At 47.5% G+C, this 27,406-nt stretch overlaps 1 protein-coding gene across 2 annotated transcripts in view; it reads right to left on the bottom strand.

Moving 5' to 3' along the window:
- LOC116435040 (homeobox protein abdominal-A homolog) overlaps positions 1-24,630 on the bottom strand; it is a 360,685-nt gene extending 336,055 nt beyond the window's left edge. For both annotated transcript variants that reach the window (XM_076367577.1, XM_076367578.1), the window contains exon 1: positions 24,605-24,630. The gene's annotated coding sequence lies outside the window, so the exon portion shown is untranslated. The remainder of the gene's footprint in view (positions 1-24,604) is intronic.
- Positions 24,631-27,406: the final 2,776 nt, after the last annotated feature.

The following is a 27,406-nucleotide window of genomic DNA, read 5'->3' as shown; positions in this document are numbered from 1 at the left end:
TTCGAAAATTGTTACTCTCTTCTTAAATAAGCATTCCTTCGAAATATTTCTATATTCCAAATACTTCCACAACATCGACAACAATGAATTTATAATAAATTTCACAAAGTTCTTCGAAAGTTATAATTCACAATGAACTTCGATACTCTCCGCAATCTTCACTTGCAACATTAATATATCCCGGAACGAAGCGCAAAAATGCAACAAATTACTACGTAGAATACACTTTAGCCTATACTTAACATAACACAATGACCAAACATTCAAAATCGTTAATATCTACTCCGATATTCGAATTACAAACGAGCCATTCGTGAAACTTTCGAGCACCTGACCGTTCCAGTAAAGTCACGACCGCCGACCGCTGAAAATTACAACTTCTCCTGTTGTTCATTCAATAATACCATGCAATAAAACAATGATACCCTCGTAACGGAACAACCACACAAAAAGAAGTCTCGTTCACACCAAAAAAAAGGACATCGTTCCAACAACAAGAATCTAATCCGCCAGAAAAGGGAAGGCAATCGCCGGGCTCCTAGATCTCTAATTAAAAGAATTCCTCGTAAAAAAGGGTGAAACGTTCGGCGTCATCAAGAAGGTGCTTCGGTTCGTCGGGTTGTGCGGATCGATAATCGAATTACAGCCGGGGTACGCGCAAGGTGCCCGTTCCCGTTCCCCGGGTGAAATTCATTTCCTATCTATCCTGGAAAATTCAATAAATCTCGAGCAATACATTTTTACGTGGCCAACCATCGCCAAGTTTCATTCCATTCGCCGGGTACCATTCTCTCCAATCTACATTTACGATGCTTTCGTTATCAGTCCGAAAGATGGCGGCCGCTTTTTAAACGCCCCCGGTTTTATCACTTTCCAATATTATACATATATCTATATATACATATCTCTCTCTTTCTCTCTCTCTCTATATATATATACATCTATCTGCCCGAGTCGAAATTAATTTCCCCGTGGCCGAATCATAAATTCTGCGGAGGAATACCGTCGCCGGCGCCGGCCGGATAGAAACGAGCAAGAAACGAAAGGTCCGCGGAATTCTAGGCAACATACCGAATCGTTGCGAACGACGTCGGCGCGCGTTTCTCTGAAATCTTTCGCCGGACGTTTCCTCCGATCTCGGGGGACCGGGTTGCGTAACGGCGTCGCGCGTTTTCCGTTCGCGCGTAATATAGGGACAGTTAACTTCACTTTCCGCGCGGGCGTCTCGTCTAGGAAAATACGAGGAAACGGATTCTGCGCCGAGAATATTTCCCATGGAGCCGGACCCCGGCGCGTAACGACCGCGGCCCGAGTAAAATTTCGTGCGGGGACGACGACGACGATCGACGCCGACGCCGACGCCGACGACGCCGTCGCGGATGCAGCAGTCGCTGCGCATTCCGGCCGTCGGTGCGCGCATGCACCGACCATTCTGCCCGGCTGCACACCATGGACGCGCAGGGCGAGCCCCGAGAAGGGCTCCTGCAAAATTTACGGACGCGTTTTACATCCCGGAAACTCGGCGAACAGTTTTAATAATCATGGTACCCGCGGATTGCGCTAGCTTTCGGGAGTCGCAATTTGGGACTTGTCGCCGGCGAACGGTTTTATTGGAATTTCGGTGTCGCTGGGGTATTCTTGGACGTTTCTCGGGAAGTTTCGACTGATGTGAGGATTATTTTCATTGTTTATGTCGTGTTATTGCGTAGAGGAATTGTAGGGTTGAGATATAAGGGGTTGATGGGGGAATGATGATTTTGAAGGTTGTTTCGTTGCGGTATTATTCGTTTACTTAATCGATTATGTAAGTGTTTTACTTTCAATTTTTGCCATGTTATTTTTCTCATTTTTCAATCGTTATTCTTCTGGTATTCGTCTTTAATAAGCTACCCCTGGAAAAATGCGGGTTCTAGAGCATAAAGTAGCGGACAACAGAGATTGCATAAGAACGAGCTGCCGCCAAAAGCTGTTTGAAAACCTGTCGCGGATTATTTACGCGTTAGTAAAAAATAATCCTATAGAGGCTAACCTTATTTTCCCGCCGACACAATATTTTTGCGACACGGGCCATTTGTCGTTGCGAAAGGCCGATGGAAATAGGTTAATTCCGTTTAATTTGCTCCATATACCCCTTTCCCATTTTTCAAGATATTTATAGTGCACGCTCGCGTTCGCGCGCGCCCGTTTTGCGTTTCGCAAGTTCGAAAGGTTTTGCGGGAATGTCGGAGGCGAGCTGAAAATTCTCCGCGATTCGGAGCCGTTTTTAAAGGCGGAACAGGAGGGGAAAGATAACAAAAAAAGGAAAGCGAATTAAGGTCGTTCAAGGCGGAACCCTATCGGGACATGCAGTTTTATGGGCTTCCTTACGTTCGTCTATTACGCGGGACTCCTAGGTTCCACGATGGTTATCATTACAGGTCAACGGTCCACGAAATTGCATGATCCTCCAATTCCACCGGGCTTTCGGTGCCAACGAGATTCTGCACGTTTGCTCCGCATCGATCGATCTCGCAATTAAAAGTCTCGTTAAGGGCGACTGTTGCTCCGCGCCCATTAACTTTGAATAAACGACTGCTCCGAGAGTCCTCCGACCAGAGGATCCTTCCGTAGGATTCTTTTAATAATCGCACGAACTTTGGTATTTTCTGACATGCTACGAATAATTGGCGATAATGCCCGTGCGCTAAGAAAATCGCATGATTTCACGACTACGGCCGCTTCTGCGTTTTTAACGCGGATTTCTATAAAGGAATTTTTATTTCATATGCATACGGTGGTAAGGTTTGTAACTTCGTACCGTATTAATTTATACTTCGAAAATTATGGTACCGGCGCAATAATTCCCTGGATTTACTGGTTTCCTCCGATTGTGAATGAAAATATCGAGAATATTTGGACCGACTCGGGAACCGTTTATAACGCGGGATACTCGGGTCGAACAACGTTCGTAGTTTATTCGCTCCGCGCAAACAATCCCAGAAACTCTTGTGCAACCCCTCGCGCCTTAAGAAATATTTCCGGAGCTCCAATCTCTTGCGCACACAAATTATCCTCTCAAGAAGAAAACAGTAACATATCATACGCACAACAAAGGTCTATACATCATCATTTGATAGTGAAATATTTCAATAATTCTTATAGCCTCCAGCTCGTATCGCTCAACGCCCACGCACTCAATTCTTCATAATACAGGAACGGCCAATCAAATCAACGTCCTCAACCCTCCACTACCTCGCGTCTTATTTTCTTACGAGCTTGATCGCGTGGGGTGGAAACGTATCGCCCTCCGAAACATTTCGAAAATGCCCGAGTCAGACATCTCGAAACGAAGGAACTAAATTACCTAGTTAATATCGAGGTGAATATTTCACAGGAAACTCCTAAACACATTAAGCTCTAACCAGAATACATCCGTATCTCTATAACCCAATACTGGAAAAAAGAGATCGAACTAAATCTCTTCTAAATTCAACAAGCACAAAATCACCCCTATCCCCTAACCACCTGAACTCTAAAGAAACCTTTAATCGCATCCGACGATCATTATCATGCCGAAAATTCAATAGAATCGCATACTTTCTGCCACGTTGACGTTAGTACAACTCTAAAAACCGTCGGAACAAACGAACATTCCGCTCGATGCTGCACGAGAACAGCCATCGCGCAGGAAATGCTCGGAGGACGAGGCAGGAAAGGGTTAATCAAACCTAATACCAGGATCCGCGGAGTACCGGGGCGCAAATGCAACGATAATTAATGGCGCGCGCAGGGAATGGAATTGCGCGTTCCACGGGGTTGCTGCATTTCCCTGGAAGCTGCGGAGAGGATCGTCCAATTCGGAGCCAGACATTTGTCCCGGCTCCCAGCTTGTTCTCTCTCCCTTTTTCTCCCTCCCCCATCTTTCTCGGAGTGTATTAGATTGGCTTCGAAATACGTGACCTCGCTCGAGAATCAACCTCATTCCCAACCTTTCTCGTCTTCCCTTCGTCCTGGGCATCATTCCCCTCCCACGTTCCGCAGCACAAAACCGTCACGCTGCAACCTAACCCAACCTTCCCGGAATACGCCGGAATCCTCCCACCCTCTCCCTGCACGATGTCTTTGCCCTCACGGAATGGCTTTTCCCTTTTTTTCCTTCCCTTCCTCTTCTTTTTTTTTTGCCCGACGAACGCCCTCTTTTCTTTCCACGGTTTGACGAATGTTCGGCATGGCCGACACCGACCGACCCCAGGATCTCCGTCGAACCCGAGAAGGGAGTGGTCTACGAGGTACCCCGCGTCCAGCGGGATCCCGAACCGAACCATGCATCCGCGTTTTTACACGCAACCCCTTCGACTGCACCCGGAACCCTGCGATTTCCAGTCCCCATTCTTCTCGCGTTCCTTATTCCCTCCTTTTTTTCCCCCGTTCGGCTGGAACGGAAACGATGGTTTCTTGCGCGAGACTCGGGTCCCTCTGGTGGTGGGCTGGCGAACCTGGATTCGTGTCTCTCTCCTGCTTTTGGTGCATTCGAGAGGATGGACAAGATTGTTTAAAGACCAGATATTTTGCTCTCTGCGCAGTGTTCGTGGAACTTTATTCTTCTTTCGTGTTTAGATAATTCGAGGTGAGAGGATATTTGTTTTTTGTATTCTTTGTTATAGAAGTTTGTGTTTCATTGAGTTGTAGATGAGGTTTCTGTCTTAGTTGGATGTTAAGTTCGATCTAATTTGGTTCAGAGAAGCTATATAACTTGAACAGTGACTGAAGAAGTTTGAAAACATTTCATAGTGAACGATATACAATCATTCCGAATGCTAACGCGTTCCTTATACTCCCTTTAACATCAGCGATTCGATAAAACAAAAATTCCATGTTCATCGTGAAGCCTTAAGAAAACCAATATGAAAATATACTACTTCCTTATACGAGGTGCGCATAAATTAATGGAAAAATCCTTTCAAGCCAAATCCAATCAAACCCCGAGGACGATAACCCAACAAACGCCAGCACGAAGTCCGAACTCCGAACAGCTGTCAAACTCCGTGGAATAATTTTTCGAATCGACTGCGACACGATCAATCTCGGAACGATCGCGATTAGAACGCGCGGCGACCCGGCCGCGTTTCGGACGCGAACGCCGGCGAATAACAAGAACCCGTCGATCCGGGGTGGCTCGTAGGAACACGCCCGCGTCCCGAAGTTTCCGCCCCAATTTCCTCTTCTTCCATTCTTCCCAATCATAAACAAGGTTCATTTGGAGCGAACTTCCCGGGATCCCGTCCGTCCGTCTATCCGTTCGCCGGATCCCGCGGAAAGGGGGGTGGGGAGGGCGATAAAGCGACCCGGGAAAAATATATTCCAGTTTCTCGTGCGCGTCGGTTCAGCCGACACCCGTGGATATACCGAGCGATGATACGTTCGGCCGAGTTTTCGGTTCCCGGCGGGAACGGGATTAAAGCGGAGGACGCCATGTCGTGGCTAGGATCCAGCGGAATGACCGGAGTTCCTCGATCTCTCTTTCTCTCCTCCGCCTTCTCTATCTCGCTCCCTCTATCTGCCGACCGGTTATAAAAGTTCGAATTTCATGCAGCTACGTTCCCGACCGCAGAGATAGAAAGACAGAGAGAAAGACGGAGAGAGAGAGAGAGAGAGAAAGAGAGAGAGGCGAGGAAAGGTGAAGGGAGATGGAAAGAGTCGCATACACGTCACCAGGCGTCCGTGTAAGCGTAAGTGTAACCCCGAAGTTTAGGTACCTAGAGGAACAAACTCGTTTCCGATGTGTCCGCCTCGGGCTCTCGTCTTCCCCCCTTCAGCACCACCCTGCCTGGCTGCCTCTCACCCCTTTCCCAGCCACGGATCCCAAGGAGCAATTCCTATGCCAACGACTTTCCGTAAAAACGTCTCATATCGTGAGACATTGTTAAATATATTACGCCGTTGCCTCCTCGGCTGTGCACCGCGGCTGCGGCCCGCGCAGTAATACATATGTATGCGAGAGAGCAACGAGAACTCTCTTTCGCTCCGGTCGCCGTCGATACGGGATCACGTGCCTACGGGGTTTTACAGTCCCGTGGTCTGTTGATCACTGTCTAGACAACGGGGTCCTCGAGCCCTCCCTCCTCCTTCTGCCGGCGAACCGAAATTTTATCGCGATTCACGTGGCCTTATGGGAGCCAGATCGATACGGGAAAATTCGCTCGGCTCGAAATTAGCCTGACCCGAGACGTTATTATAGGTATGCGTGTTATGTGTCGTTCTCCGATCGGAAACTTTATCCCTTATACTCTTTCCACCTTCTCCACCTCCTCCTACTCGGGTTCCTTAAGTGTGGGACCGGACACTGCCGGTCAACGCCGAGATCGAGATCGGTTCTCCGTTTCTCGTTGTGTACGATCACTTGTTCGATGATCGGTAAACGTTTTTTAGAAGACTACCTCTTCGGATGCTTCGGCGGTGATTTATGTTTCTACGACGAATATCTGTGCATGTTTCGAATATTCGAACCCTTCGATTATCTCTACGAGAGTTGAAGAAACAGGGAACTTCCGTTCTATATTATCCGTCTCAAATTAGAAGAGAACGAATGTTCGATTCTCACTATTCTAATCACGAAATATATGTAATTCAACAGAAATTACGGTTAGAAACCTAGAATATTGCGGAATTATCGAAAACAACCGACAGTAGAGCATTTAATATTCATTATTCCTACGAAGAACACAACGAGCAATAGAAATATTTCTGTTCAGCAGCGTGCCCTTCGTTGCAGCGATGCGCGAGGAATAATTGAATCGTCGCGGCCGAGTCGCGTCGCGTCGTTTCGATCGAAGTTCCCGGCAACGCGTGTTCGCAACAGTGTAGGGGGTAATGAGCGTTTCAAGATAGCATAAAGTACCGTCCGAGCCGGAGTTAAGGTAAGACTGCACCGGCAACAATCTCCTCTGCCTCGTCCCACGGATATCTACCCTCTTCCCTTTTATCTCGGCTCCCTCCCTTTCCGCTCCCCCTTCGCCCTTCTTCCTCAGCAGCCACGATCTTCCCGCCCCCTCGCGCCCGTTCCACGCTATCGCGCTAGCTATACGTCCCCGAGTCCTCTTTCTGACGGTGTACGCCGGGCTCGCTCGGTGAAATTCTTGCATTTTCACAATCTCTCTCCTCAAGTTTTCATGTCTTCCTCCGAATATCCCCGCCCGCTTCGAGTTTCCTCCGCTCGTTCCGCGGGACTTCGGTCTAATGAGACTTCTCTCCAACGTCGCCCGCCGAGATAGACGCATCGATATAACCCGTGCACACGGGGTGTTTCCGAAATCGTGCCGTCGAGCAAATCCTACTTGGAAAATGGAATCGAAAATGTACAGCGAAATTTTCGCCTGCGACGTTTCGTTTCCGAGTTAATGGCGTTCGACGCGCTGGTCGCGTATGTTACTTTCGCAGTCGAGTATCTTGAGTACCGAGTCTCCCATTAGAAAATATTCTATATCTTCAACTTCGTTTTTGTTGTGGAATAATCCTCCGCTTGATTGAACCATGTTTTTAAAGATGAAGTCTTCGGTGTCAACTGTCTTTTCTACCGGTTTTAGTTCGTTTCTTACGTAGGATCACCAACTTTTCAGTTCTACCGAAATTTTAGAAACACCCAGTACGTAGCGTAGTCAACGCTGAAACCCGAAAGGTTACATGGCTCGCGTACATAAACCCGGCACGCACATACAGGCGAAACACCCGGACACACGGGAGAGACAAGTGTTTCGCACACATCGAAGCGCTACGTTTCTCACTGGAAATTCGTCGGCGACATTCTTGCCGATCTCTCCGCCCCCTTTCAACCCTCTCCTCACCGCCTGGCCCCTCTCTTCATCCCTTAGCTCCGCGACGTCCTCGGTCTCTACGTCCTCTCGGTTTTACGTAGCCAATCTTCGCGTCAACAATGTAATACGCTTTACGTCTCGTTGGAGGCGAATAAAATTTCGCAAACGAAACCCGTTCCTGATGAGAAAACTTACAAGAGGCCCTTCGCCTTTCCGGCCGTTCGAGCGGAATACGGTTCTCCATGTTTCTGGGGATGAAATTGCGCAACGACACGACGAAAAGACGCGGGTCGTAAATATTATTGGGACACGGGAGCGGTTTACTCCCTTTCGTCTTTGCTCCTTCGCGATTTTCTTGGATAAATCGGCGGCGACGAATTAATTTTCTATCGGACCGGTTGCCATTTTATACGTTCCGTCGCTTTTTTGTCGAATTTGTAACAGTCTGAAGTAAACTGTCTTCTATCAATCATATCTTATTTGCGTGTAGGCAATAGTTCTCACAAATATTTAAGCGAATTTTGCCATTATTAGTTCGGCACGTTGTGCTCGACAGATAAAAGACGGAAATCTTGTTTGTATTATAATAATAGTGATGAAATTCGATAAATTGCGTTCAGTCAAAGATTAAACCACAAATGATGCTTCGAAGTGTAAACGAATACTTCGAGAATACCCGAAAAGTTCATCTTACACAGTACTAATACGATTAAATACTTAAATAAGCATAAACGCATCCATCCAGCCGTTTGTTAATCAACCCTGGAAAGACTGAAAGCATATTTCTTTAAATCCGCTAACGAAACATTACGGTAAGACATTCTCCTTAACCAAAAACAATTCCAAGCTCGAACACATCTTCCCAAAGAATCCCGGAGCCGAACGACTCCTCCAGTCTTTCCAAGATTAATCAACAAAAATTAACTCTCCCGAAGACTCCGACAATACCCCCGAAAGCCATCATCACCTCGTTACCAGACCCATCCGCAATAAAACCCGCTAATACCACTGAGGAACCCGAGTCCCCCCAGCCTCGCGCTCAACCCCAAGCAACCCCGCATACTCACGCGGCCGACGACGATCGCCACCCTCAACATCTCTCTCTCTCTCTCTCTCTCTCCGCTCCCTCCGCGTTCCTCTCGCACAGGCAGAAACAAAGGCTGATACACCGTTCGGTCCGTAATTTCCGCGAGCGTTTAAAAAAGAATCCCCGAAATATCGCGGCACCGCGCAATTTGTCGACGGGAAGTGATGTTCGATTCGAAGCGAGACCCGGCGGAGTCCCGGGGTGTCGTAAAGTCCCCGGCTCGAAAATCCCGGACTTCGCAAACGTTCCGGCGGAACGTTGCGAAACGTGGCGAAGAGGGGGAGGGAAGGGAGTTCCCGGTCGGTCGGTCGTGGGTCGATTGGTGGGAGGTCGGAGGGTTGACGGCGGAGAGGAAAAAAGGGGGCGCGACGAGTGGCACCGGGAACCGAAGATACGACGTCGCAAATACACGTCGGCCGTCGTTCCCGGTTGTGTCGTCGTTCCGGTGACCGGTCCCTTTCGCCCCGACATTGCAACAAGTTGGACATTCCTAAAAATAATGAGCGGGAATACGGGGCGAAAATAGGGATCGGCCGGCCGTGGCGGGAACGCGTCCCCGGCGCGAAGCGTAAATGGGGACTGGCGCGGCGATCGGGCCGCGAATCAGCGTAAAGAATCCTGTTTACGATATCGCCGGCCGCATTTCGCCCGGCCGCTATGCGACCGGTCGGCCAGACGGTTAATTGAGGAGGAGTCCTAGATGATGCCCTCGCGGTTCAACGACGACTTCGATTCACGTACACACGGACAGTCCTCTCTCTCTCTCTCTTTCTTTCTCTCGCTCTCTCTCTTTCTCTTGTCTCCGGGGCGCGCAAAAAAGCTTATAGACGGATGCTCGCGGTGTTCTCTGCCCCGGGAAACGCGGTGCAACGGGTACATCGTTCGCCGGGTTGATCGTACACGGTGCGTTCCGGTAACAGTGTTGCTGGCAAGCCCCGATAAAAGCTGCACTAAATAATCCCTGGAGCTAGAGGCCCGCGCCCGCGCGTTCACGCGATTCAGGGGTGTGAGAGGGACCACGAGGCCGTTGCGGCGCGTTATTATTCCCCGCGTAGTTCACTCCGAGATATTGGTGTTAAATAATTCGAATGGGTCTGGCTAGCCCCGGCCGGATCTTAGGCGATACGGATACCCAACCGGCCCCGAGTAGTACGTGTATGTATATGTATGTATGCGCGCTGATCCGCCGGGTATGAGAATATTTCAAGTTCTTCGACGTTGGCGGACGGGGAATTGGAAACGTTCGCGGGCAGTAATCCGGGGAGATTGAGTTTTTATTTTAGTAATTGACTCGGTTCTCCCGGATATTTTTATTCGGCGGACCGGAGAGTGGAGATGCTGCCCGGGGATCGGCAGTTTCGAATCCCGCGTGGTTGATGATTGGATCCCCGCTGTACTTGGGATTAGCGCGGGCTGAATGGGAGACGCTGCCGCGGCGTTCGTTCGTTCGTCCGTTCGTTCGTTCCCGGGGACCGGGGATTTTTGTAACGATAATTGACTCGGTTTATAGAAACCGAGGTGCACGCTCGCTTTAAATTGTCCGGCTGAGGCCGAGCGACGAAAATTATTTCGATCGCTTTCAGGCGAGTTTGCAGAGATGTATGATCGTACGAGTTGTTGGTGGAAATGTTTTGCGTTTTCTGATGTTTGTGAATGGTAGTGGAGGAATTAGGGTAGTAGTTGAGGAAAATTTAGGGGAAGAGACATGGAAAATGGAGTCTGGGTGCTATGACTTGGTGCTACCTAAATAGGGGATAGCTATGAGCAGGAATTAGCAGAAAGTTCAAGTTTTGAATTGAGTATCTCAATTGAGAGGAGTTGTGTAATAAAAGTTGATAACTTTGGTAGGTTTTTGTTTAAAAATTGAGTAGCTATATTTATGGAAGCAATGCTAACGAAATAGGGAATATTTTCAAGCTTATTAATTTACGATCTAGAGGAACTTAAGCTGAATATTTCTATTCTGATAGAATTCGGAATGAAGATCAATAGTTCCGGTATTTTCTATTCGAAATATAAAAAGCTAGGATCGAGGTTTCAAGACGTCCATAATTATTAGTCCGATGAAAGTTGATTCTTTTAATGGAATATTTCAATTTAGTAGAAACTCGCAATGAAGACCGGCAATTTCAGTTTTTCTTATTCGAAGAATGGAAGCCTAACGTTCCATGAATTACGGTATGCGCAGACCGGCGAATCTTCACGAGCGCTAATCCAAAGAAGGTAAACTTTTTATCGCAGAAATTGAACCGCGCGATCTGAATATTCCTATTTAGATGAAAAAGAGAAGCAATGGTGGATCAGAAAATTGTGATCTCATTCTTTCCTTCATCGTAAATGCGGTTGTTCCAGCGAACGTGTACAATTTTTTCGTCGCTGTACGTGGACCATAAAGCTCGAACACAGCAGACGAAAAAATAAACGAACGATCGATACCGGGGACCGATCGATGGCCGATGGAAACGCGATCGTAACCCGGACGAAATGTCTGCCGTGCTATCGATGCAATAAGTCCGGCGAGCATTGCATCGACAGACACGACTGGCCGAAAAAAACACGCTAGAGACAAGTAACGAAAGCTGTTTAATAAAACTGGAAAAAGGAAACTTTATACCTGAAATTTATCGGGCCGATTTTAACTGTAAATCCTTTTTTAAGCCAACGCAAATGTTTTCCCTTCTTTTTTTTTGCTTTCTCATTCATTGTTATACTAAGATGACTCATGCCATTTTGTTTTCTCAAACGAATCTTCAGAATTTGAAATTATACCTGGAGTTTACTTAACTTTTTTAGGCTGCTACGAAGTGAACAATGAGACGCAGAATTCGATAAATATCCCCGAAGTTTCGCCGAATGCACGAAATACGTAATTCATTAAGAATCCAAATAAATGGAAGTTTCTATTAATTCAGACAATAATATCAATGTTTTACTGCATTCTTGCGCCGTCGGCGAGGCGACCAGACCTCTAACTCCTATACGCTCAGATTATAAATGCAATCTGTTTTTAGATAAGGGAAAAGAGACAAAGGCGACTATAATACGTGAGAAAACAGTAACTAAAAATTCGACTGAAATTTCCAGAAATTCCTGCCTAATGTATACAATTTTATCAACATTCCCCGTTCGTTGTTTTTCGACGTTAATCACGTCGGCGGGCAGGCCGCATTTTAATCGCTACAGTCGCCGGTACTCTAGAATTCGTTTATAGCCAGCGAGACCCTCGGCTTCAAGTTCCTTAAAGTCGACTTTCATTAAAAAAGGCGCTCATCCAGTCGGCGACCTTGCCCGAAGAAGCTAACCAGGGGTTGCTCCCGAGGCTCCGTGAATCAACCTTCCGCGAACCAATTATCCTTCGTACGAAATAATTCTATAGAAGCGCGAACCGCTCGCCGGGCAGGTGTAGATAATCACCCGTAATGATCGCTCATGCATATGTAGGCCGCGAAACGGAAGAGCCATTTGCGAATGCAGAAAAATATGGTGGCGCGGCCGAACGATTTTTTGCGTTAAGATACGGTCCCGCGTGCACGCCCACTCACGGCCGTTCACTAACTTCGCCCGCGAATAATTTCGTGAATGATAATAATAATATTGCATCTTTATTAGATGTCTCGGATCAGTGAATGACAAGATAGTGAAGGATAGATGCACGAATCGCGTTGATATCCAAGAGACTTTGAACTGGATACGTGTATTATTATTCTAAATTTAATTCGAATATTAATAGTCCGTGATTAATGAAAAGATAATTTATTCAATTGAAAGTAAACAATTACTGTAAATTCGTACCATTAGTCGAAGACCATCGAGAGACTCAAAGTAACGTTGAACGAAATTTGCTACAAAAAATCATATTCCGCCACTGTTCGTGTTTCCCCTAGTATAATTAGTAACGCGAGAGGTAATTACGCATACGTGAATTTTTTGTTAACAATTAGCGTTACAAGTCACTAGAGATTTCACCGGCTAACCCGACGCAATTTCCTTTCAATTAAAGGAACGAAGAATTATTAATGGAAACAGAGTATCCAGCAACGATACGGCTCGTAATTAAACACCCCGATCGGGACGTTTACACTGACGCGACGCAATTTATTATCGCCGGGGCTTTCAGGATCCGCGGACCGGATCACGTACGCGCGGCGGGCCGTTATCATTAACGAATAATGGTGTTTAAACAAATCGTCAATTAGAAACAGTAAATAATCGGCAACACTTATCCGAGCGGCTAATTCAGTGGTACCGGTGTAAAGTACTATCTAATTGCCCGGCTAAAAACGGCTACGATCCAGCGCCGGGCCGTTGGAGTAAATCTTCACGGTAATCGGTGATCCCGCGATCAAACGGAGGAATCGGTCGCGCGATTTTTTCATAATAATTCGCCGCGTTTTACGAGGAAACGCCAGGCCTGGCGTTCCGATCGTTCCGGCAGGTTAGTTTCACGAAAGACGACCGTGATCTCGTTTCGAACAGGAAAGCAATCTAGCGGTATCGTCCGGGAAGACCAACGGTACCCTTCGACGTTAAATGGCTAGGCGAGGTATAAAAAAGGGGTTGTCGATTCTTTTTTCCCCTGCCGGTCCCAGGCTAGCTCGCTCGCTCGCACACCGGCAACGATAGTAACTCGGCGGAGCGGGTCGCCGAGCCACTAAAAGAATTTTTTTCGAGCAGGCTTTTTCGCGTAACCCCTTCGCTGACCGGTGCTCCAGGTACTGCTCGAGCTACTGTTAACCATTCTTCCCTCTTTTTTTTCTATTCGTCTTCTCCGCATTCCCCGAGGAATTCCTGACAGAGCGAGAACCGCGCGCGCGGCTCAACGAATGGGAACGACGAGGGATTCTTGAAAATAAAATATATTGTTTTACGATCGGAAATATGGATCATAAAGTCATCCGTGTTTTAGCAAAAATGTAGAATGCGAACCCGCGTCGACGGTGATCGGCCGTGGATTTTAGAGTGACGCGGAGTCACGCTTACATGGCTCGCGGATTTTTAACCTCTCGAGCTGCGGATTCTTTAATGAGAAGCTTCTGCTTCGAATGATGATTCGTCGAGCGTCCGCGCGCGATGTGCCTCGAAAGCATCGATGCTATTGTTTTATTTGCGGAGCGAGGCGCACGGTAAATTATTGTACTGTTCGCAGGAAGATCGTACGATAGCCTTCCGTTTCGAAGCAAGACGCAGTGAACTGCAGGTGAAAGTAGTAAACTGGACGCAGCGCAAGAACAAACAGCTATTTACCGGTGTAAATTCTCGGTTTCAGATTATCAAAATGGGAGGAGCAGTCCTCGTCGGGGAATCGGTTCATACGGAAGGCGCCGTGCAGATGGGTATCACGTCGACGGCGAAAAATCCCATCAGGCCGCTTTGGGGATCAACAAAGGTGAGACCTCCTATTGGAAGACAGCGAGGTGACCTTAAGGGAGGGACGGTATGGAAAAAACGAGGCTCATCCTGGGTTGGGCAGACGAAGAAAAAGAAGTGGGGAGCAGGACGTCGGCCGGCGTGGGCGGATAGACCGGAGGTTTACTCAATCCTTCGTGAGAATGTGCATCAAGCGACGACCAAGCGGCCCGATATTCCTCAAACACGTAGCAAACATATATACACACGGTTCCATCGTAGCGGGAAATTCGTACGAACGCGACTGCTCCATCTCGAGTGGAAAGCTAATCGATCGGTACCGAAAACCAGGCCGTTAGTGTCAGCCTACTCGTCTCACGACATAGTCGCGAGGTAAGTTGCAAAGACTTTATCTACCAGTCGCCTAATGGACTCCTGATTAACCGCACCCCGTCGGAACCTAAGTAGTTCTAATCCACCAAAAAACCTCTCGCCTCCTATCGCTCGAGAAACTCTCCTCGTCAAATGAGGATTTTTCGATCCCGACGATTTTTCAAACGCCCATTGGCAGCCTGTAAATACGAAGCACCCAATAGCGCATCCCTATATTTCCTCTCATTTCTCTCTCGCGACGGCCTTCCACCAGGTCCGCGAGCTCCGACGTCCTCTCGCGATAATCCCAAAAGAAATGATTAGATTATCCCCGGCGATGGACGCGCAGAGTTACAGGGGCGTGGAACTTCGCGGCTAATCGCGATCAAAAACCGGCGAAAAAATCCGCGGGCGCACGGGTGCCGGCCGTGAATCACGGCCGGTGTTTTTTAGAGGCGCGCGCGTGTCGCGGCGAAGTGTTAACCGGTGACCGGAAGAGGCATCCGCCGTGGGCCGTGCCCAATAAACCCGATACGCTTGTTACGCGTAATTTATCGCGAGCGATCCGCGGAACGGCCCGAACCGGGGAAAACTCGTCGCCGGTACCCGCCGATGGCACCAATTACGCGGTGGCCGGCGCGGCGCGCCACCTATTATTCCATAATTAAGGGAAACGCGGCGCGGCTTCCAAGTTCCGCGGCGACGCGCAGCACCGCGCACCCGGTAGTTTATTATCTCGCGTTAAACGACACTCGGCCCGCGGCTACTTAAGCCGGGTGAGATACGAGCCGGGAATACGGGGCCCATACTAAATCGACGACTTTATCCAGTCGTATTTCAGGCTCGATTATTCCGAGCCGCGCTCTCTCCCCCCCTCCCTCCACCCCTTTTCATCCCTCCTCCGCGTCCCGCCTTGTTCTCGCCAACCCCCGTAGCCCCGATAAATAATTCGCGGGCGCGCATGCCCGTGTCCGGCCGCGGGATTAATTAGCGGCGCGATAAAGTTTCCGCGGCGCGACGTAACTCGGCTATCGCCGTGGACGTTAAATATCGACGGTGCGACGCGTTACATCCGATGCAATTTCCCTGACCGTCGCCGTCGTCTCCCTCTCGTTTGCCCGCGTCCCTTCTGCCACCTTCCAGCTGCGAGCAATAAAAGACCGGAGTGGTCGCGGACAGCGGGCGCAGAGAAGAAGGTCCCGAGGCTCTGGCCTCGAGAGCACCGCGAGCTGCTGCCCGAAAGATGAAATGGTGGACGAGAGCGGGTGACGAGCTGGCTCGGCCAACGGCGAATGAGAAAACGCGGGTAGTATATGCTGTAAGTGCGCCCGGATGAAAACGCCGCAACGGACCATGGCGGAACGGTGCCGAGCGGAGGCCACTGCGGCAACGCTGCGGCTACGCTTTATTCATGCTCGACGGAGTACAAGGGGATACGTATTTCTTGTAATGCCCTTGTGTACCGGGTGGTTTCTGGGGGATTCGCCGGAGGTGTAGGTGTATTAGGGGTCTCTGGGAACGATGATTCGGGGGAAGTTTTGAGAGTTGATGGGTTTGCGATCGAATGGCGTAATGGCGGCTTCGAGGTTTAATGTCTGAGATTAAAAGGTGCGAGTTATTTTGATTGGTCGAGTAATGAGAGATACTTTGCTTTCTTCTTTTCTATAGGATCATTCGTTTTTCTGTGGCAAGAGGTTTTGGAAGTTTGAGAAGTTCTTGTTGGAGAGTTGGAATTTTGTTTGCAGTTTAATTATGATTTTACTGGAATTCTGGATGAGAGATTTGTGAGAGATTTGCTTATTTTATTTGAACGGGATACGATCTATTCTCAAGATTTGATTTATTTTAGAATCCTGAAGTGTCTCTATGGTAGGACTATCTCGCCGCATAGAAACTCGTAATTGGTCTGGCTAGAACTCACGTTTGATCAATGGAGCAGAATCGGAATGTAAATTTAATGAATGGCACGGAAGATTGTGACATTATGGAATCGGAATGCGAGTTCGGTAAATGAAACACAAAGTCGTAAGATTGTATGAATTAGAACGTAAATTCAACGACGTTATGAGTTTCTGGGCTTAATGTGAGACTTCTAATGTGCTCGGACCTGGTAAATATAGAAGCACTCAGTGTACGGAGTGCGTGTTGCAATATTTGCTGATTTATGCTTTTATTCGACGATGTTATGAGACCCTGCTTTATTGTCTGCGGCCTGTCTTTCTCCATAAATAATGTCACTTTGTATAATTGATTTCCCATCGGAGTAGCTGAAATTTCTAGCTACCTACTCGAAACGACCGCCATTTCTATCCCTTTTTAAATAATGCAAATCCAAATGCCACATTCCTTGCTCTCAAATCTAAATTCCTTCACTCGAAGCAAAGCTATAGTTGGCCCTAGTCGCTTAGACCACCCTATGCAACAAATATTGATCTAGCTATTCGAATCTCCAAGTCTCCAAGTACTCAACAAAATCAAAATCTCTATCACATATCCTAAACGCCTCAAATATACAATTTCGCCAGAATCCCATTAAAATAAACAATTCCTTAAATCCTTAAACATTTCCTCAAGCATTTCCAAACTCAATATTTCGATTCTCCTCAAAAATTCTCCATCATCAATGCTCTACTGAAACGAATGATTCTCGAAACCCGTAAACATTTTCCCCAGCATTTCCAAACTCAATATTTCCATCCCCCACAAAATTCCTCGAAATAAACCCTAGCTCGAGATCCATTTACTCTAAAAAAGGAGGACACCGTGTACCAAATTCATAGATCGTGAGCTCCATTCGCGCAAGCTGCAGCACGCAACGCTATGCAGATGAGACGAGCCGCACTTTCGCAGGGAACGGTTGTGGTTCCCGTCGTATTACGCCGGCAGAGGACATTGTACCAGCTAAAATCGTCTTGGCTATCAAAACTCGCCACGCTGCGGCGCATACCTTTACGCTCGTCTCTCGGTGTGAACTAGCGGGCGCAACGCACCCTGGGATAGATCTTTATCCGCGGTGTCTTCGCCGGGTGACGAGGCAAGGTTCGCGTGACCCGCGATTGTTGGACGAAACGGGCGACGACAAGCCAGAAAACGAAGCCGATGTGTCGGCGAGACGCTGCGTGTCTCCTCTCCTGTCGCTCGCGCCATTTTATCGCGTCAAGTTCGCCCCGCGCCGCGCCGCGCCGAGCGCGCTGAAGCCTCGCCGGTATTTACGGTGTCGATGCGACCACAATTAAAGCGATTTTATCTGATTTTCGGAGCACCGGACGAGCAATCAACCCTTTTTCCGCCCCGGTGGTTTCGGGATTTGATGTCATCTTTATAGGTCCCGTTTAGCCTATCTGTTTCGCCGTTTCATATTGATATCAGATGCGTTTTAATGGGCCCCTTTTATGTACGAACGCGCATTTCATTGCTCGGAAAAGTGAGATAAACTGTTGCGGGAATCCGGGGAATCCCCGCCGGGGAATTTTAGGCGAGACGGGCTCGATCGTCTTTTGTCTGCCGGGTGGAGTGACGTTGAGCGTTTGCAAAATTTTGATGGCTGATTGGTCCATTAGATATGTTTGACGATTATGGTTAATGTTCTGCGAGAACATTGTATGAAAGTAATATATAGGATTAACCTATAATTAAACGAATTGTCTTGTTAGTTTTTGGAAAGTTACATTATTAAGTAATTCTCGTTCCATTTCCATTTATAACAATGATTTCAAAGGATAAACAGAGTCGCGAAGAATACGTTTCAAACAAAAATCCACGGTTTAATAACAAGCGCTTAAACCAAGCACTCTGAACATTTTCCCCGACACTTCAACGAAACAAAGATCAAACAGAATCGTTATCCCTAATTTCCCCGGCGAAGTAAATTCCCCTCGACGACGAACTAATGGATATCCATTTTCAGCGCAACAAAGGTTCATCGCACCGCCCGCAAGAATCCAGAGAAGAAGAAAACGAAGCCGAAGAAGCGGACAGGGGAGAAAAAGGCAGCAGGAAGAACTCAATTTCCAATTTTCATCACGTCCGCCATACACAATTGAACTTCCGTTCGATTACGATCTGGCCTGCCGAGCATTCGACGGTTTCGATTTCCCATCTCCGTCGGAAACCTCCTCCGCCGCTCGCGGAGGGAAAAGAAGAGGACCAGAGGGAAAAAGAGTAGGAAACGAAGAGGAAAAGAAAAGGAATCGAAGCTAATGAAGGTGGTTCCGTCGGGGGAGCCCGGCCACGGGTACAGACGGGGAACCGCGGAACGTCGGCGGTGGTGTTTGTAAATTATACAGTTGCAATCTCCGAAGTGTCGTAAAGTTCATATCTCGTTGGTTTATTCTTTGCACCTGTCCAAATAAAAGCAGCCCACCGAAGCGAGATCCGACGATAAATTAGGACACGGTTTAATTGTAGCTGGCTCTGGCTGGCTGACTGACTAACGCTCGCTCGCTCGCTCGCACGCTCGCGCACTCCCAAGGAGCGAGGAATATACACGCTCGCCGGATAATGAAATTGCAGCATCGCTGCGGGTTCGCGTATTTCCATTTTTTTCCCTTCCTCCATTCCCTCCTCCTCCCTCGTCTACCCGTGCAAATCGTCGTGCACCGCGCGGTCTCTATAACGAGATAGCCTCCTAGAGATATCCGTTGCCTGGAAAAACGGAGGACGCGCGGGACAAAATGAAAGCCGCGCTCGTTTCGGTCCCGCGATCGTGTGACCGCTGCAGAAGGACCGTCATCGGACACCCGCAGGAGGAACAGGGGCAGGGGGGGAGATGAAAAAACCGTACGAGTGAAGAAAACGAAGAGAGGAGAAAGAAATCGAAGGAGAAAAAAGGCGGAGAGCGAACGAGACGACGGAGGAGGCGGAATAAGAGACGGAGAGAGGACGAAGAAGAAGAAGAACGTTAGTCCGACTTTATTTTACGCGGCAACTGGCCCTGAATGTCAGCTGCTACAACGTTGAATGTACGCGCCACGTATGACACTCCGCGGCATAAATCTTCCGGGATACGTGGTTAATTGTACTATCGCGATAAATCAAACGATCAGCGGGGGACCGTAATTACCGGTACGTGGACAATGATAAATCAGATTTAAAGACGTGGAAATCGTAAAATGTAATAGCCGCGCGCGGCTTATGAATATTACGGTAAAAGTGCGTGCGTGCGTACGTGCATGCGTGCTCGCGCGCGCGCGCGCGTTCGCCAACGCGGCTGTATCGTAGCGATTTTCTTGATAGAAACCGCGAGTATCGGGTGTCTTTCCCTGTTTCCGTTCGCGAACGATGCACCCGGGTTTCGATGGAGTCGACGGGAAGCGGACGCGACCGAGACGATGCACGCCGGACACTGTAACATGGCGGACGAATTGTACGATGGTATATATACTCGTATAACACGATGAAAAGGTTTCCGCAAGGGCGAAGGGGCTGACACCGTAACTTCTTGCGAACCGAGCGCCGAGATAATGGATTAAATTAGGGTTCATGTACGTCTGCGGAGACATGCTGACGTTTCGGTGTCGCGTAGGCGAGGGGCTGGGCGAAAGTATTTTTTGCGATGACTGACGCTCCTGAAAGTTTGTCGAATCGGAGAATATTCGAGGAAAGTCAGATTAAGAATTGTGTGAATTCAGGAATGTTGATTGGGGATGTTTAATCAACGTGTTCGTGTAATTTCGTTGAGTTTGTCATTGGAAAGCTTTTCTTAATGGAATGTTTGCATGTGTAAATATGGTTGAGTCACCGAATAAAACGACTGAAAATATATTTTTTTTTACTTGTGCAGCAGAGATACGTTTCAAATATAATCCCAATGGGCGAAAGTTCAGCAAAATGCGTTCGAAACGTTCGTGTATAGTTAAAATTAACAAGCACGCGTGTAAATATAGCTCGAGAAGCTCGTAAAAACATTCGTTAATCAACATTTCTCCGATAGGCGACACCGGGTAGCCTCTTGCGACGAGACGAGAAGCGAATTCCCCGTATTACACGAAAGCCTGCTGTAGACAAGGGGTTCAAATAAATATATCAAAATTCAAGAAATCTCTTCAAGGTAGACGTCTCGGCGAACGGTAACGATACCGGGAGATAAATGGATAGCAAAAGCCTTTGATTCCAGCAAATCCGTCCAACGAGAATTACCAACGCTTCCCAAGTGAACAAAATAAAACTCCCTTTGATCCTGGCTTCCGTTACAAATCCTGCATCAAACGTAATAGGCGTCCGCATAAACGCGAAGGCGAACTTTCGCGGAAGCAAGAAAAAAAGGGCACCGTAACACAATGCCGAGATTCAGTTATCATTATTAGATCAATGTTTACGGCCCCCAATAAAGGCATCTCCGCCGATTCCATTGTAATCCTCTTAAACCGTTCGCCCCGGCTTGATTGTCCTTCGGGATCGCTTTAAACCGCCATCGATCACCGGGTCGATCGTCCGATTAATCCGGGCGAACGGAGTCGGCGCCGGAATTAATCGCGGGTTGCAAGGGCAATATTTCAATGGCGGAGAAAAGATTTACGCGGCGTCGTAAAGAGGAGGGCCGCGATCGGATATCTTCGCCGCGCCATCCTCAGGAGTTTATCCTAACTACTTACGCGATTCCCAGCTGTTCCCGAGAATGTTGGCTCGTTAACGCTCGCGAACCGTCCACGCGACGCACACGCACAGAGAGAAGGAGCATCCTCTCTCGTCCCGGGGCTACGTTTGCCAAACGACTGACAAGTGATGGGACCTTCTCCCCGATAGTTGATCGAGGCCAACGAACGACAACGATCGTGTCCTGTTCGCTATTCGCGGTGCGAAACACTGTTGCGAAAATGGCCACGGGCGGCATCCGCGGGACAAAAGAGTGTGCGAGCGACTCGAAACGCGGTCACGTGACGCCGGTGCAACCACGGACGCATCATCGTGCGTTCGTGTTATCATCGGGGCCGCGGACGTTTATGCAAATTCGCGTTTTCATGCTGTAAACGACACGCCGCGGCGATAAAACCGATATTTATTCCTCTAATCGACCGACGTCGCTTTAATTGAGGATAAAATAAATACGTTAATTAGACGAATAATTATTGTTTTGCACCGTTCCGCGGCGGCTCGGGTTTCGCGCCGCGTGTCTCGCTGAAACCGTCGGGATCGGTTATCGTCAATCGTTAATTATTCACGCCTCGGCGATATTTTGTAAAACAAGCTTGCGAATGGAGTCCCGGCGATATTTTTGCATGTTTTCGTTCCAGGGAATATGTACGCGTCATTGTTCGGACCGATTAAAGGAGACAATCCATGTTGTTACCATTTCTTTTACACCCCTACCCAAAGATCGGCAGTTGATCTCTGCAGCGGCAAGCTATACTAGAATATTTCATTGAACCTCCTTCAGAGAATTCAAGAAAATCCTAACTTACTCTCCATCTTCAGCTGCTCGAGATGTAGGAAACAAAAATATAATACTCCTTGATACTACAAACTCGCCCGAACGTCGACGTATCGATCATTAAGACTGTCCTACATCTGAAACGAGTTAATCGAAACAATTCTCCCAATGTACTCGAAACATTACGTATATCGTCAAACTATCCACCGTTTCCCCGAACACAAAAATACCCAACGAAATACTCCCAAGTAACTCCATAACGATAAACCAAAACAACCCTCCAATAATTCTCCCGCAAACCCGTCGAGGACCACAGAAGTTGCCAAGGGAACCTCGCCGAAATCTGCCGGAACTCCTCGATTAATTCCAAACTCGGCAAACGAAAAGCCGAAGAGTAACGAACTGCAGATCGATACACCGGGAAGATCATCCAGAGGCCGCACCCCGAAACAAGGGATGCCAAGTGAAAAACGCGCAAAAAGCGTGGCGCGTCTGGCCTCGAAGGGGGACACGTCCGTGTCGATGTCTCGTCGATAACGTGTCGACAAGGTTGCGAGGGGTGGGCCGGGGTGCGCGAAGCGGATCGATGATAAGAGGAAACTGGTGGTTACTGACCTGTGCGAACGAGTTGGCAGAAAGTTCCGATGAGCGTCGTACATCATTCAAGCCGGGGAGATTAAAGCCGGGTCACGTGGTCGTAGAACACGCGTGTCGGCCACGGTCCGCGTCGAGGGGAATCACACACGGCGTCGCAGGGGCCACGCATGCGCGCCTCGCCGTCGAACATTCACTCGCGACCGCGACCCGTACGCGATAGGAGACCCGACCGGGCGAAATTTTTTTCTGGCCGCGCGAGGAGGAACGCGCCGCGCGGGTACGCGGTCCCGTCGGGTGAAATTTAATGAAACTGACGGCCGACCCGGCCGCGTGTCGTGCCACCAACTGGTCACAGTTAATCCCTGCGGAGTTCCCTCCTCCTCCTCCTCTCTGTTCCCCCGCATACTTGTACGAGCGGAATGCCAAAGAACAGCCGCGTATCCCCGATATAACATGAAGAAGCGAATCACGGGTTTGATTACGCGTCAAGTTTAGGCTCGCTCGCTCGTTCTCTCGCTCGCTTGCTCGCGTGCGCTCGCGCGCGCGCGCGCGCGCTACCGGCCCGAGCGGTAACTCGATCAACTAACGTGTGGCCCGGGGATCGACAGGACGAAGATCGGGACAGTTGATGGAGAGGATCGGTCTCGCGGCGAAAATGATTTCTTCGTTGGAGGACGTACGGGGTGGAACGGAATAGCTCTTTGCTGACGAGAGCAGTTGATACTTGATTTGGTAGCTTGTAGAAAATTAGGGGATGCTGCTTCAATTTGTTGCCTTTGTTTTAAGATATTTGTATCTTTTTCGTAACTAGGGGATGGCTAATGACATTAAGCTTGAGGATTGTATATTGAAAGAATTAAAGGAAGGACTCGTATTAAATGTTATCAGTAATGTCAAGTGGAAATTGGGGGTGCTGCAGTTGCACAGTGTCTATACGCGAGCCGCCATTGTTTGGTACAAGATTATAGTTTGATGTTGAGGTTTGTATGGATGTGATATGTGGAATATTGGAATGATGTATTGTTACTTAGTTTATGTCTTGTTAACAATGTTAGGTACGTCAAATGAGAAGCTTTTGGGTGGAAGGGGTTAAATGGGGATGCTTGAATATGTATGAGAATTTTAGATTGTAGAATAGTTATTGTGCTCTTTTCTGATGTTCTAGCAATTGTTGTTTAGTATGAGATTGATTAATTATTAGTAGTGTTTTGTGGAGATATGGCAAGGAGAACTGATGATATACTTTTCTGCTTAAACTTGTTAAGAAAGAAAGTTTATGTTTTATAGTATAGAGCTATACCCAGAAATTGTTTATGAGTAGGATAATGTAAAGAAGAAAGATTTCTGGAATGTTATTACAAAATTATTTCAGACTCAACGTCATTTGTAGGTTACTATATCATATACATTATTTGTTATTGACTATAGTATCATATCAATGAAAATATGTTATCTTATTTAATAGAAATAACAATATACAACAGTACTTGTTATTTTGAAGAAGACAACTTCATTTTGTAACCTCTCTTAGTACCACCAAGAAGAATAAACAAAATTCAATGAGCTCGAAATTAACGAGACACCCTGTACATGAAATGTAATACAAAGCACACACGTACTTATCTATATAATCGACACATAATTCAAGAGATGACACCCGTATAACTGTTCCAATGAATTACAACAAACTACATATTTCACAACGGACGAACGTGTAACGGTCATTTCAAATTCTAATTCGTCGCAGTTACTGTCATCTCACGTTCCAAACAATCATAGAATACCAATGACACGATAATAATCTATCGTACAGTTTCAAACGAATGCGATAAATAACCGAAAACAATCGAGAACTCGTCTAAATAATACGTTACGTATATACAAAATTGAAATACAAAACAACAAAACATTCGTTTCAACTGTAGCTCGCAGGGCATCGTTCTAATAAAAATTAACCTCACCGCTCGGCCAGCTCTTCCATCCGTGCAATCATCGAGACCAATTCGGTTTACCCGGGCGAATTATGTATAAATTAATACACACCCCGGACTAAAGATCCTCGACGGTCCCAAATGCGGTCCACTGATACGCAGGTCTCGTCTTTTTCCTTTAAAAATCAGCAAGAGAATCCACCAAAACGATGCTGTTCCGTCCATCCGATCGGTGCACGATTTCGCGGGATACGCGTCGGTAACGAAACGGAAGCGCCGATGAAATATGTAGTCTATGACATAATCGAAAGTCGGCCGGCCGGCCGAGCCCTGTTTATTGGCGCTGGCGTCGACGTCCACGGCCGTACCGTCCTATACGTCACTTTCGTCCGCAAAGGTGTTGCTGCCGTAGGTGGTACGGTCGTTTCGGCCCTAGGTAAACGTGGAACACATCCCGAAGCTGCTTCGAGAAGACCCTGGGACCAGGTGGGGGTTTATGGGTTTGCATCCTATGTACTCCATCGTATCTCTAGTTATGGCGCCACGACAAAACCCACCTATATAACCTCCCAGGCATTACTTTGTGTATCGAATGTACGAGTGAGTGACGATCTGCATACTTCTATATACACACCAGCGAATCTACGTGTTCGCCAAATGATTCTTGCCGCTGGCTGCACGGCCAGCTTACCTCTCCTGCGGCAAGAATTATTGGAGCGTGCGGGGGATTCGACTTACTGGCTAACGTATACACTATTGTTCAAAAGTTTCAGCTTGTACACTGGTAAATGATACGTAGACATTGTCTATACACGCCTCTTAATTATTTTTGGAATGGATACTTGAATATTCAAGAAGCAATTGTAGTTTCAGAGGTCTAAGGATTAACCTTAACGGAACTATCGAATGGGACAAAATGACCCATTCCTAAATTCTTTACAATTATTGAGAAAACGATAGATTTCCCTAAGAAATGTCTAAAGAAATTATTAGTAATAAATTAAATTTAGTGATCAAAGTCTCCATAGCACTCTTGGGGTTTCTATAGAAATATCTTGAAAAGTCAACTTGACTTTGTTCTTTGAGTTATAAGAAATTTTTCATTGAATATACAAAGCCAAATTTTTTCCTAAAGTATAAGAAGGGAAATGAGAGGACAATATTGTAAGATCTTTCCTTTATCATAGTATTATTTTTTAACAATTATTTTTCAATTTTTTTTAAGTCATCTGCAAGCCAACATATGCGAAGGAGAATGCTCGTTCTCGCATATTCTTCATAAGTCTCGATCTTCCAAGAGCCACCCAGTATAGGCAAGCGAGGAAACTTTTGCACGGTACTGTAGTTCTCATTTTTGTGGCTGGCGGATGACACGAGGGAGAGCTCGTGTAACCGAGACGGTCCGGTAAAAGGTAACATTGCATCTTCATGCTGGGTATGCCGTTGCCGGAGGATTTTAGTAAAATTGAGTTTCCCCCGCCCACCCTTCTTTTACAAAGTAAGCTCGTCTGCGGGTTGTACCTAGCGCTGCCAATACACCAGTGGCGAGGCAAGGCGGGGCAAAATTGAGCTTCTTCTCTCCCTCGGCCCTCCCCGCAGCCCTTACGTCCTGGCAACTTTATTTTTACCCTTTACTCGGAACTTCTTTAGATTAAAATTTTAATCCGTGGCTTGATGACCGAGCCGGGTATTTTTAAGGCGGGATAGTATCACGCGGGTTATATTTTTTTTTTTATCGTAAGGTATGCAACGGTATAAATGAAACGAGGGGGAATATAAAAGCGGACACTTTGAACGATTTTCTTGGCGAGTATAAAAGTTCGGATTCGAATGATGAGAGAACGGATCGATTCGTTTTGGAGCGATTACGGCGGAATATGGAAATAGATTGAGTGATGATTAGCATTTGTTGCTTAATATAGCACCTTATTAGGGCGTGAGTTATTGTATAAAAGGCGTCTGATTGGCGAGCGTTTCGCTCAGCTGTGTGCGCACGAACACAAGCTTGGCGAGCAGACGTTTATACGATCGGTAAAGTAGGACGCGATAGAAGTTATCGACCCGTGTACAGTCAACCATCCGGAACTGCACTGCGTTTACGGGACTGGTTCCACGGGAGTATTGACAAGTCGCTAATGATATTACCGAAAATTAACAAATTTACTTTGAACACGCCAGAGTCTTACCCTTCAGGAGATTACTAAATTCAATAAGAATAACACAGGGTCATAGAAAGCATAAATTTCGCGGGTCACTATATTTCTCCTGTAATGGCATTTAAAACGTGTTAAAAAATATTTGAAAATTCTAAGGATTATGTAAATCTCGTACGTATTTTTTAATCCTGCCTAATAATGGATTAACATATTCATAGGGAACATGCGAGACGCGGTGTATCGCGATGCAAAATGTGGTGCGCCAAAAAATCTCTCCCCCCAAAGATCCCCTAGCAATAGGGGAAACCCGTGGAGCGTTACCTGGATGCGCGGAGGAACCTAACCTAACCTTCTATTACTGCACCTTGAGAGGTTTACCATAAACAAGGATAGAGTGGCTACCCGGTGGGACGGAAAGCAGTGTCGGGAACAGGATGGTAGGGGAAGTCCAGGACAGAGAGCGGCCATGATGCTCCGGGCGGCCAATCAGCGCGTCGCTTTGTCCCGTTACGGCGTAATGGCCGCGGGACACCGCCCAATGTAAAACTCGGCAGACGATACGCTTATTGGACACGAAGGCGTTAAAAGTTTTATTGCATGACTGACAGTTACACCTCGCATTCGAAACCCCGCCACGATCCCCTTTCTCCCTAAAATCGTAAAAGCCGAAGGCGCGCGGATCTGTCGTAGCCCGCGCGGATACACCGGGAAACCCACCAACGGCTCAGAATGCCCCCTGGACTACGCCCTATGAACTC

This window comes from Nomia melanderi, chromosome 5, assembly GCF_051020985.1.
Source record: "Nomia melanderi isolate GNS246 chromosome 5, iyNomMela1, whole genome shotgun sequence".
Lineage (NCBI taxonomy): Eukaryota > Metazoa > Arthropoda > Insecta > Hymenoptera > Halictidae > Nomia > Nomia melanderi.
The sequence above is the reverse complement of the archived record's forward strand: the minus strand, read 5'-3'. Positions and strand labels throughout refer to the sequence as shown.